The sequence below is a fragment of the Rhinatrema bivittatum genome, chromosome 4, assembly GCF_901001135.1.
Source record: "Rhinatrema bivittatum chromosome 4, aRhiBiv1.1, whole genome shotgun sequence".
NCBI classification, from domain to species: domain Eukaryota; kingdom Metazoa; phylum Chordata; class Amphibia; order Gymnophiona; family Rhinatrematidae; genus Rhinatrema; species Rhinatrema bivittatum.
In genome coordinates, this window is record NC_042618.1 from 246,378,507 (window position 1) to 246,391,980 (window position 13,474).

Below are 13,474 nucleotides of genomic sequence, written 5' to 3' on the forward strand. Positions count from 1 at the left end.
CAAATATTTATTCAGTATGTCTTCCTTTTCTCAATTCCCATTAGAAGTTCTAGGTATTATACAGTTAAAAAATGTTGAATTTTTTAATTCAGCTACTTCCCTCACCTCCTTACATAGCAACAGAAGTCAATTTTGAGAATTAAACCCAGATCTCCCACATGGCATTTTACAGCTCTGCCACTGAGCCACTGGACCAACTCGTGACAAAAATTATTTTTGATGATTCTTAAGCAATCAACTGCAACTATTGAGTTAGTCTACATCTCCCAGACAGTATGGTCTGAAGTATAATCAAGAACTCATGCTTTCATCTATCTCATCCCTTAAATATTACAAGATGGTATACAGCAAGGAGACTTCTCTATAGGTCTTCCAGATTGCATACATCTGGAACACTAGTTTCCAAGGAATGTGTATTAAATAAATCCCATCCTTAGCAGTCCAAAACAATTATTCATGCTGCCTAGTTATTGACTATTGTCCTCTTTCTTTTCTGCAGCACAAAAGTAAGAAAAGAAGCAGGGAGGGAAAATACAGATATTCTTCCAACACTATAAAATAGTGCTTGACAAGCAGATTTCCAATGATTTATGTACCACGGAATGTTCCCCAGTTCTTAAGTCCCACATACTACAAACTATTTCATCATTGCTATTGGAAAGGCAGAGCTGCCAAATTTCCCTATTTAGGAGGGAGATTCCCTCTTTTTCAGTCAAAAGTGCTATCCTTTTTCCACTCTTTTTAAACATTTCCTTAATTTATTTGCGTTTTAGTGGGGGGATTAAGGCATCTCTCTCTCTCTTTTTCTTACTACATCCCCTTCTTGAGAGCTTTCAGGCTTTGGCATAGTTGGAATGGTGTCCCAGATACTGATACATTTTTTTTCTTCTTTTTTTCTTCCTTCCCTTTTACTCAGCACAAAATATGTCTGCTTTTCTATCTTGCCAAGATTTGCATATTTGCAGTTACATGTGTTGGCCAGAAGTTGGAAAAAAGTATACATTCCATCAAGAAGTGAGCCATTAGCAATAGGAAAAACTTGATTAGTGGATGGAGGCAGTATAAAAAAAAGTTCCATGCTGAAGCTCTAATTCTTTCGGTCTCAGACATTTCAACTATAAGTTCTGAAGTAGTTGGAAAAGAAGTGTTCATATCCCTGCCATTTACAGGTTGGTCAAATTGTACTATAATTTTAATTTGCAATAACATGGGTATGTTGGATTTGCTGTCTGTCTCCCAAGCCTCTTACCCATCACAAAATGAAGCAGACAATTGCGTATTGGGTTAAATTTGGCCGTAGTTTATTGACAATTTCACAACTCAACTAGAGCCCAATATATGTCATTACAGTACATCTAATTCAACTTCAAAGATAGTCCAACCCACATCTGGCCAAGCTTTGGGGTGACCCGCCACCAACCAGCAGTACCACCAAGAGTCTTACCAGTTTCCAAAGTAGCCCACCCATTCCACCCCCCCCCCCAAGTCCTCCAACTCAACAGTCCCTCTCTGCCACAACCCAGCAATATGGCCAGTGACCCCGTCACACTGTGTCTACTCCAGGGTTTAACTTTCCCAGTTTCCCCCATCTCAACCCCTAATATTTTTCAACATAACATTATGAATACAAAGTGTACACAATATTCAATCTAGACTTGGGTTATCCAGAACTGCAAGAATCCAGAACAATCTTTTTTTTTATGCTAAAATGATTTGGACCCAGAAGGAAAATATTTTTCCTTCTCTGTCCCTCTCTGGATGTCTTGGAGTTCTAGAGCCTTGCTTCTGCTGCTGCCCAACCTACTCCAGCTGCCCTGCCAACCCTCATGCCCTGCAGCTTTGCTGTACCACTTTTGTGGCCCGGGCTGTTCTTCCAGTTCTTGCTCAGTGTCTCTGTGTTGTTTGGCCATTTTTAGTACCTGGCCTGCTTCTCTTGCCTCTCTCTTTGTTATAGTGTGGTATTTTGTTTTAAAAAATAAAAAAAATATTAAAAAAGAATTGCAAGCCCTTCTTGGTTAAAGAATCCCTAATGAACAGGTTACAGCAAGAATCCCTAATGAACAGGTTACAGCAAGTCCCAGGGCTCTTCACAAACATGGAACAAAGTCAGCATGTCTTTACCCAAGGCAAGTCTTGCCTCACAAATCTGCTTCACTTTTTTGAAGGAGTTAATAAACATGTGGATAAAGGTGAACCGGTAGATGTAGTATACTTGAATTTTCAGAAGGCGTTTGACAAAGTTCCTCATGAGAGGCTTCTAGGAAAAGTAAAAAGTCATGGGATAGGTGGCGATGTCCTTTCGTGGATTGCAAACTGGCTAAAAGACAGGAAACAGAGTAGGATTAAAAGGACAATTTTCTCAGTGGAAGGGAGTGGGCAGTGGAGTGCCTCAGGGATCTGTATTGGGACCCTTGGGACCCTTACTTTTCAATATATTTATAAATGATCTGGAAAGAAATACGACGAGTGAGATAATCAAATCTGCAGATGACGCAAAATTGTTCAGAGTAGTTAAATCACAAGCAGATTGTGATAAATTGCAGGAAGACCTTGTGAGACTGGAAAACTGGGCATCCAAATGGCAGATGAAATTTAATGTGGACAAGTGCAAGGTGATGCATATAGGGAAAATTAACCCATGCTATAATTACACAATGTTGGGTTCCATATTAGGTGCTACAACCCAAGAAAGAGATCTAGGTGTCATAGTGGATAACACATTGAAATCGTCGGTTCAGTGTGCTGCGGCAGTCAAAAAAGCAAACAGAATGTTGGGAATTATTAGAAAGGGAATGGTGAATAAAACGGAAAATGTCATAATGCCTCTGTATCGCTCCATGGTGAGACCACACCTTGAATACTGTGTACAATTCTGGTCGCTGCATCTCAAAAAAGATATAATTGCGATGGAGAAGGTACAGAGAAGGACTACCAAAATGATAAGGGGAATGGAACAGCTCCCCTATAAGGAAAGACTAAAGAGGATAGGACTTTTCAGCTTGGAGAAGAGACGGCTGAGGGGGGATATGATAGAGATGTTTAAAATCATGAGAGGTCTAGAACGGGAAGATGTGAATCGGTTATTTACTCTTTCAGATAATAGAAAGACTAGGGGGCACTCCATGAAGTTAGCATGGGGCACATTTAAAACTAATCGGAGAAAGTTCTTTTTTACTCAACTCACAATTAAACTCTGGAATTTGTTGCCAGAGAATGTGGTTAGTACAGTTAGTATAGCTGTGTTTAAAAAAGGATTGAATAAGTTCTTGGAGGAAAAGTCCATTACCTGCTATTAAGTTCACTTAGAGAATAGCCACTGCCATTAGCAACGGTAACATGGAATAGACTTAGTTTTTGGGTACTTGCCAGGTTCTTATGGCCTGGATTGGCCACTGTTGGAAACAGGATGCTGGGCTTGATGGACCCTTAGTCTGACCCAGTATGGCATGTTCGCATGTTCTTATGTTCTTATGAGACGCTTTTCACAAACATGAGACTCTTGACCCTGGGTGCTAGGATTCCACCGGCAGACGAAGCACCAAGCCTTCGGGGCCCTAGATGGTGTGGGTGGTCTTTCTCCATACAATCTCAAATTTCCCACTCTTCACTTTCATAGATCCAATTGGTACTCACTTAGGTCATGTTCTTCAACCAGTTTCAAAGTAGGAGGTAACAAAACCACGTAATAGACGGGGAGTGGTGTTAAAATAAAAAATGGTTACTGCAACTTAAAAAATAAGATGCACACCAAGAACAGAAAAAAGCATCATTAAGAATGATAGCTCCCAGTATTATAGTCTCTTTATCCATCTCCAAACTTGAATCAATGTCCTTTCCCCATTGGTTGGAAAAGTAAAACAGTACTACAAAAGAAAGGGTAGGAAAGTGAAGGCCAAAACCACAATAACTTCTCTTTGACTTAATAAATCTCTTTCTGAGCACTGCAAGCCCACTTGACTAGCAGACAGGCAGGCAATCTCAATCCTGTTCCTTCCAAGAAGGGGGGCTTCCCTTCCAGGTTGGCCAGATAACAAAATAATAGGCCCAGCTCTCTGTAAGACAAAATTCTTTTCTTTTGTTTCTTTCCAATAGGATAAACTCCTGCTCTTTGAAGGTATAAAAATAGGATTTCTCTCTGTTATTCAGAAATCCTGGGATAACTGGATAACTCTGGGCTCTGGCAGAATAAGACCTGTGATTAAAAGACACTCTCTCTCCCTGCTGCTACCCTTATATAACTCCTGATATTGTCAGTGATCCGTGGGCATGAGCTGCCACACTTACCTCATGGGGCGCATCTCGCCCTTTGCTCCCTGATGCGGCTAGCTTCCTGGAATTCTTGTGGTGTGGCGCCACTCAAGGGTGAGGCAGGATGCCACCAACAGCCCTCACAGCAGGATGCCACCAACATCCTCCAGCTCAACTCCTAAGGCTTGCATACACCAAACATTGCTAACTGTAAAGGGCCTGCAGTAGGAAAGGGATGAGGGCACCTATGGATAACATCACTCATCCGGCCTATAAAAGGCTTCTGCAGATGCCCCACTGATGTCTTGGCAATACTGCAATAGGTCTCCCTACTGAGTAGCGTGCATTACCTCCGTGTTCCTGTCTCTGTGTCCTTCAGCTCCTGAGTCCTCATTTCCAGTTCCTATGTCTTCAGTTCTAGTATCTTTGTCTCCCATTCCAGTGGTCCTTGTATTGTCTATCAGTCCCAGTGGTCATCTCTTCAGGTCTTCAGTGTACCATGCCTCCTATGTTGCTCCTTGCCCACCTATCCTGCCTCTCCATCCTGCCTTTCCCTATGGATAGATTCCCAATATTGACTTTGGCCTGACTTCTGGACATCCTTAAATGCCACCTGTCACTGACCATTGCCTGCATCCTAGACATCCTAGAATGCCACCTGCCACTGGCCCTAGCCTGCATCTGGATTTTCCAGTACTACCCAGAGACCTCTAAAAAACTTCTGACCATCAGCAGAGGCCAACATATAAGACCTGCTGGCATTGGCACCCAAAGGGTCAACCCAAGGGGTACGTGGGCTGGTATAGGCAGGCCTCTGCTTCATCCACCTGCTGATGGTAGGGACCTGCATGGCTCCTTCCTGCAGGTTGCACCAACTCCATCTCAGTCCAAGAGTCCATGATTTCAACAGATTGCGGATGCCATGGACCCGGGAGGACTTGACATCTCTTCAGGCCATCCTGGATCTTGCTCTTAAGCAGTAGGAACAGCAGAAGATCATTGAGATCCACATGGTTGGACATTCCTATCCTTCCTTTGGCGCCACAGCCTCCTGTGCCTGTATCGCTACCGCCTACCTCTTCTAGTTGACCTTTATCTCAATAACCGGCCCAGCCTCGGCACGCCGGGGATCCCAAGCAATGGTGTGGCTTCCTAAACCAGTGCCATGTGCACTTCACTTTGCAGGCACCATTTTTCCCAGATAATTTAACAGAGACCACTTATATTCTCTCGCTTAAGAACATAAGAACATGCCATACTGGATCAGACCAAGGGTCCATCAAGCCCGGCATTCTGTTTCCAACAGTGGCCAATCCAGGCCATAAGAACCTGGCAAGTACCCAAAAACTAAGTCTATTCCATGTTACAGTTGCTAGTAATAGTAGTGGCTATTTTCTAAGTCAACTCAATTAATAGCAGGTAATGGACTTCTCCTCCAAGAACTTATCCAATCCTTTTTTAATCACAGGTATACTAACTGCACTAACCACATGCTCTGGCAACAAATTCCGGAGTTTAATTGTGCATTGAGTGAAAAAGAACTTTCTCCGATTAGTTTTAAATGTGCCACATGCTAACTTCATGGAATGCCCCCTAATCCTTCTATTATCTGAAAGAGTAAATAACCGATTCACATCTACCCATTCTAGACCTCTCATGATTTTAAACACCTCTATCATATCCCCCCTCAGCCAACTCTTCTCCAAGCTGAAAAGTCTTAACCTCTTTAGTCTTTCCTCATAGGGGAGCTGTTCCATTCCCCTTATCATTTTGGTCGCCCTTCTCTGTATCTTCTCCATCGCAATTATATCTTTTTTGAGATGCGGTGACCAGAATTGTACCATGGGCATCCCCTCTCTGGGAACATGCAGACCCTCTGTTGCACAACCTTTCACAATTCACAGATCTGTTCAAGATGGTCTTTGAGGAACCTGGTTGAATGACTTCGGTGGGCACAGACCTACTCCACTTCTATTAAGGCTCCAGAACCCTGGCTGAATATGCCATTGAATTAAGAACCTTGGCGACAGAGCTCAATTGGCAGGAGGACTGTCTGATTACTATATGATGGTGTTTCCTCCAAAATTAAAGATGAGTTCGCTGCACAAGACCTTCCTGCCTCATTGTAAGGACTCTTTGAATTAACTGCAAAATTAACTGACAACTTCAACAGAGAGAATGGGAGGTTCGCCCCTGCATAAATAAATTACTCTAGCACCCTGGTTCCCAAAGCTACTCTCACCACCCACTTCTGCTTCCTTGGTTTCTTCCAAAGAACTATTGTAGATGGGCTGCAGCCATCTGGCCCCTGAGGAGAAGCTCTGTCGAAGACTGCAGGGGCTATGCTTATATTGTGTCGGCCAATGCCCGCTGAAAGCAAGAAACTCCAGTGCCTAGGGTCCAGTGGGGAGATGACCCTAGGCCTTACTGTTCCAATTCCCCAACTACTATTGCTTGTGACCATAGAATTGGATCCCTTCAGCATCTCCATTCAGGCGTTCATGGACTTAGGTTCTGGCAGGAACTTCATTATGAAGGAATTCATGGATCAGCTCCTCAATCCCACCATCTGAATTAACTCTCCTTTGATAATCTCTTCAATCCATGGATATCCTTTTCCCGGCCAGATCACCTTAAGTACTATATGGGTAACACTGCACACAGACCTCCTCCACCGGGAAAAAATTACCTTCCATGTGAACCCCAGGGCTATCCACCCCATTGTGCTGAGGTTACCCTGGCTGCAAGAACATTATCCACAATTCGATTGGACTACCCTACTGATCTCCAGCTGGGGTCAAGAATGAACTCCTGCCTGGAGCCTGTGAGACCTCCTCAATGCCTGACCTTGTTGACCACTCTCCTGAGGCTTCCCCTGCACTATGCAGAATTCGAGGACATCTTTTCTAAGCAAAATGCTGAGACCCTGCCACCTCACCGGTCATACGATTGTGGGATTGAGGTCCTCTGGATATCACACCACCACGGGAAAGGGTATATCCTTTGTCTCTCCCTGAGACTGGAACCATGACAGAGTATATCAAGTGTTCCTGCCCTTTCTCCTCCCCGACTGGAGCTGGGTTTTTCATCGTGGAAAAGAAGGATGGCTCCCTCAGGCCCTGCATTGTTTATTGGGGCCTGAATGCAATAAAAAAAAACAAACGACTGCTACCCCTTACCATTGATATCAGAGCTCTTTGCCTCCAAGGCACAAAGATTTTTTACCAAACTAGACATCAGAGGGGCATATAATCTTGTGCAAATCAAGGCGGGTGACAAATGCACCCATGATGGACACCAAGAGTATTTAGTGATGTCCTTTGGCTAATGTAATGCAGCAGCAATTTAATAAAAGATGGTCAATGAAATTTTTCGTGACCTACTTTATACTTGTGTAGTCATGTACTTAGACATCTTAATTTTTTTTCAAGACCTCAACACCCACCGCCGAGATGTATGCACAGTCCTGCAATGCCTACAAGAGAACAATCTGTTTGCCAAGCTAGAAAAAATTCATTTTCGAGCATGAGGAGCTCTTCTTCCTGGGATACATCATCTCTCATGATGGATTCCACATGGACCCCAACAAGGTAAAAGAAATCAGGGATTGGCCATGCCCCGTAGGGCTCTGAGCTCTCCAGAGATTCCTGGAATTCTCCAACTATTAACAGTAATTTATCCCAAAGTACTCCATCGTGGCGGCTCCTCTCACTGCTCTCATGTGCAAGGTTGAAAATTATAAGGACTGGCTCCCTGAAGCCTTAAAAGCATTCCAAGATCTAAAGAATGCCTTTCTCAAAGGACCTTGTCTGCGCCATCCAGATCCCATGTGGCCCTTTATCCTGGAAGTGGATGCCTCAACACTGGGCATCAAAGCAGTTTTAAGCCAGCATTCTCTGAAAGGAGTACTTCATCCTTGCTCTTTCTTTTCAAGGACTTTCTAACCTGTGGAGAGTAACTATGACATCAGTGATTGAGAAATCCTGGCCGTGAAATTGTCTCAAAGAATGGCATCATCTATTCAAGGGAGCTCAACACAGTATATATATATATATATACAGATCACAAAACTTTTGACATATTCACAAAGCCCAGCAACTAAATAACTAAATGCAAGACAGGCTCACTGGTCCTTGTTCTTTGCCCACTTCGACTTTGAATTACTATATGACTCCATGATCAAGAACCAATGGGAAGACACTTTCTCACTTCTTTCAGATGGAGGACACCCTGGAGCCTCCCAGGCACATCATTGATCCTGCTAAGATCCTTCTGGCCAACTCTATGACCATCCCTCCAAGGAAGATGGTTGTACCCTCCAGCCTGCACAAAAAAAGTGCTAAAATGGGCTTATGACTCCCATGTCTCAGGTCTCCCTGGACGGGCACCCTTGAATTGCTTCAGTGGTATTACTGGTGGCCCCAAATGAAGCACGATGTCAAAGCCTATGTTGACTCATGTACAATTTACTGCAAAGTACTGGCATTCTCTTTGCGAGAAGCCACAACCGCATACCAGCCTTAAGGAAATGGACAAGCTGTACATACTAACTGGACTCACATGACCTTCCTTTGTTTATACATCAATGAGCACCAAGACAATTGGGCCACTCTCTTGCCTTGGGCAGAGTTTTCCCACAATACCCGTGTCAATGCAGCCATTGGATCCTCACCCTTCTTGCTGGTCTATGGGAAATAGCTGTCACCCCCTCTCCCATTACCGGAGACAGTACCCTCACCAGTGCCCAGTTGGCAGCCTAGGAATTGCAAGAACTATGGGCTCAGATCAATCTTTTAATCCAAGAGGCCGCTGATAGAGCCAAGAAAATGGCAGACACCCACAAAAGACCAGCCCCACAATTTAAAGTTGGGGAGAAGGTATGGCTCAGCACATATCATTTATGCCAGTCACTAACATTATCCCTACGTGATTTTTCTATCTAGGGACAGTAGGATGGGTTTTGATATTTTTTATTCCTCCCATTGGTATAACCCCACTTATTGGGAGTTAGGTTTTTTTGAGTTATATAGTATGATGGAGCATGCCCAGGCTTCAGTGGGAAGGTGACAGAGGAAGAGATAGGAATCATAACTAGGGATGTGAATCGTTTTAGGATGATTAAAATTATCGTCCGATAATTTTAATATCGTCTTAAACCGTTATGGAACACAATACAATAGAGATTCTAACGATTTATCGTTATAAATCGTTAGAATCGTGATCCGGCACACTAAAACCCCCTAAAACCCACCCCCGACCCTTTAAATTAAATCCCCCACCCTCCCGAACCCCCCCCCAAATGACTTAAATAACCTGCGGGTCCAGCGGCGGTCCGGAACGGCAGCGGTCCGGAACGGGCTCCTGCTACTGAATCTTGTTGTCTTCAGCCGGCGCCATTTTCCAAAATGGCGCCGAAAAATGGCGGCGGCCATAGACGAACACGATTGGATGGCAGGAGGTCCTTCCGGACCCCCGCTGGACTTTTGGCAAGTCTTGTGGGGGTCAGGAGGCCCCCCCCCAAGCTGGCCAAAAGTTCCTGGAGGTCCAGCGGGGGTCAGGGAGCGATTTCCCGCCGCGAATCGTTTTCGTACGGAAAATGGCGCCGGCAGGAGATCGACTGCAGGAGGTCGTTCAGCGAGGCGCCGGAACCCTCGCTGAACGACCTCCTGCAGTCGATCTCCTGCCGGCGCCATTTTCCGTACGAAAACGATTCGCGGCGGGAAATCGCTCCCTGACCCCCGCTGGACCTCCAGGAACTTTTGGCCAGCTTGGGGGGGGCCTCCTGACCCCCACAAGACTTGCCAAAAGTCCAGCGGGGGTCCGGAAGGACCTCCTGCCGTCCAATCGTGTTCGTCTATGGCCGCCGCCATTTTTCGGCGCCATTTTGGAAAATGGCGCCGGCTGAAGACAACAAGATTCAGTAGCAGGAGCCCGTTCCGGACCGCTGCCGTTCCGGACCGCCACTGGACCCGCAGGTTATTTAAGTCATTTGGGGGGGGGTTCGGGAGGGTGGGGGATTTAATTTAAAGGGTCGGGGGTGGGTTTTAGGGGGTTTTAATGTGCCGGTTTTGCGATTTTACGTTTTTTTCGATTTTTCACGATATTTTACCCCCCCAAACGGTAACAATACGATTCCCTCCCCCTCCCAGCCGAAATCGATCGTTAAGACGATCGAGGACACGATTCACATCTCTAATCATAACTAGAGATTCCCCTAGGATCTCACAGCAACAGTGGGTCAGGAGCTAAGGAAAAGAAAGTAAACTAGAGATTACTCAAAGATCTCAAGGCAACAGAACAAGAGATTTCCCCAGGATCTCAATGTAAGGTGGATGGAGAGCTGGAGATTCACCCTGGATCTTACAGAAGGTAATCCAAGCATTTGTCAAAAAGGTTTTGAGGAAGAGATTTTTAAGATTTCTTGGCCTTTTGACTGACCAGTGTCTGAGGGAAGGGCATACCCCTATTATCCCTCTCCCGGTGACTTGGGTTCTTCATGACACTTTTTGTTCAGCTTTGTCCCTGTCACAATCCCTTGGGCTATTCACGTTGCTCTTGGTGCTACTTTGCCCCACTCTAGTAGTCCTGGATTGCTGTTCCTCTGCTGCTGATACCTATCTGCGAGTTTCATTAAAATTGGATAGAAAACCCAATATTAAAGCCCAAAATAGCCAGCTTTCTTAAAGGTAGATTTCGATGTTATAACAAAAAACAAATTGTGGAAAAAATGACTTTGTTATAATACATAGGAAAAGAAAATCAGTAGAAAAGTTATGTTTCTACTGATTTATTTTTTTTTTGTTATCACATTAACATCCTCAGGAAAAAAAATAAAAATTAAAAACAAAGGTCCCTATATATGGTGTATATAACACTTGTTCATTAAAGAATCATTTGGATTACTTAAACACAGGGTTAGAAGAACAATTTTAGCTCATATTGGGTGATGTCTCTGCAATAGTGCAATTTTAATATGTTATTATAGTATCTCAAGCACCATAACAAAAGCAATTCTGTGGTCCATAAAAGTCTATACGTGCATGCACTGGACCCTATAGAGATGCAGTTCAACATTTTATTTTAATTACATAAGTAAAGCAAGATATACAGAGCATTTATATGTCGCATTAATTCTGTGAACTGTTTTTTACCTCCCATGCAAACAAGCGCCATAGGCAGCTCAGCAGAGATAATGTTTGTTCAGACCACCCATGTAAATGTAAACTAAACCTAAACCAACTTGAAAGGAAAAATATTCACTTTTTCAAGACAATCCAGAAAGGGCAACTTGTCTCTCACAGCACCAAACAGAGCAGAGGAGAAGACGTTTACACCTGAATATAAAGCAGGAAGCTATTTCCAGTCACACCAGCCATGCTTTGCTTCTTTCTCTTACATATTGATTAAACCCTGCTCCACATTTAGTAGCAGGCCCTTTTGGGAGATGAGTTACAAGGGATGAATTGTGTCAAGCAAAAGAAACAATGCCTCCTTGCTAAGCTTTGTAGCGGATTCAGTATAAATTTGCGTAAAATATTATGTGGGATTGGTGCAGTCAGCCAAGAGTTCAGCTGCAGAAGCCAGCAGAAGAACGGGCATAGGGCCAATGAGAGAAGCAAGAGATGAAATGAAGGATATTTGCCAAGAGAGGGGAAAAACGAGTGTGTGTGTGTGTGTGTGGTGGGGGGGGGGGGGGGGGGGGGGTATGCCAAGCCAGGGCTCCAGTAGCATAATAATGGAAATTAGAGTGCATCTGTGTGCCTGCCTGTGCTTTTTGTAGTTGTTTTGAATTACAGTTTTGCTCACACAGTATTCATAAGAGTAATACATTAAAAACAAAAGAGAAATATACCACGTCTCAAGGACATTTTTCTAGAAGGTTTCATAAAGGCAAAGTTCTTACAACATATCATCATTTCTTACCTTATATTACAGATGGGAAATCTCTGCTATTCTTACTAGAGATGTGAATCGTGTGATCGATCGTCTTAACGATCGATTTCGGCTGGGAGGGGGAGGGAATTGGATCGTTGCAGTTTGGGTTTTTTAAATATCGTGTAAATCGTGTAAATCGAAAACCGGCACACTAAAACATCCCTAAAACCCACCCGGACCCTTTAAAATAAATCCCCCACCCTCCCGAACCCCCCCAAAATGCCTTAAATTACCTGGGGTCCAGTGGGGGGAGGGGAAGGGGAGGGCGAGAAAACCGGCACACTAAAACAACCCTAAAACCCACCCCGACCCTTTATTTTTATTTTATTTTATTTTATTTATTTATTTATTTATTTATTTATTTATTTTAAGTTTTTCTATACCGGCATTCGCGATGGGTATCGCATCATGTCGGTTTACAATTAACAAGTGAAGAGGTAACAAGAGGTCATAAATAACAATAAATAACAATAAATAACAATAAATAACATAAATTATAAAGGTAGTAGTAATAATAAACAATATACAAGTGAAAGTTAAGAGTTGCAGTTACAATAAAACAAGGGAGTAATATAACTTGGAACAGAGAAAAGAAGCAGGGGTTTTAAACTAGATACATATGATACATATATGCCTATCTATGCATTTGAGGTGATAACGAATTGCCCTAATGCTGTGGAGTTAATTGTTATATTAAGGTAAAGTCAGAGTGACTAGTGAAAGACTGATTAAAGTTCAGTTTAGGTCAGGAAATGCTTTCATAAAAAGCCACGTTTTGAGTCTTTTCCTGAATGTGGGGAGGCAGGGTTCCTGTCGCAAATCTGGTGGGATGGAGTTCCACAGTGTTGGTCCTGCGGTGGAAAAAGCCCTGTCTCTGGTTGTTATGTGTCGCATGGTTTTGGAATGTGGTACTTGTAAGGATTCTTTGTAGGACTCTCTGATTGGTCTGTTGGAAGTAAATTTTTTGAGAGGAATTTGAAGGTTGAGCTGAGAGTGTTGATGTATGGTTTTGTAAATAATGGTTATGGACTTATATATAATTCTGTAGTGAATTGGCAGCCAATGTAAGTCTTTGAGAATTGGTGATATGTGGTCTCTTTAAAATAAAATAAATATTTAAAATCTTTAAAATCTTTAAAATAAAATAATAAAATAATTAAAATAAAATAATAAAATAATCTTTAAAATAAAATAATAAAATAAAAATAAAATAATCTTTAAAATAAAATAAATAAAATAAATCTCTTTAAAATAAATAAATATGTGGTCTCTTTAAAATAAATAAATTGGT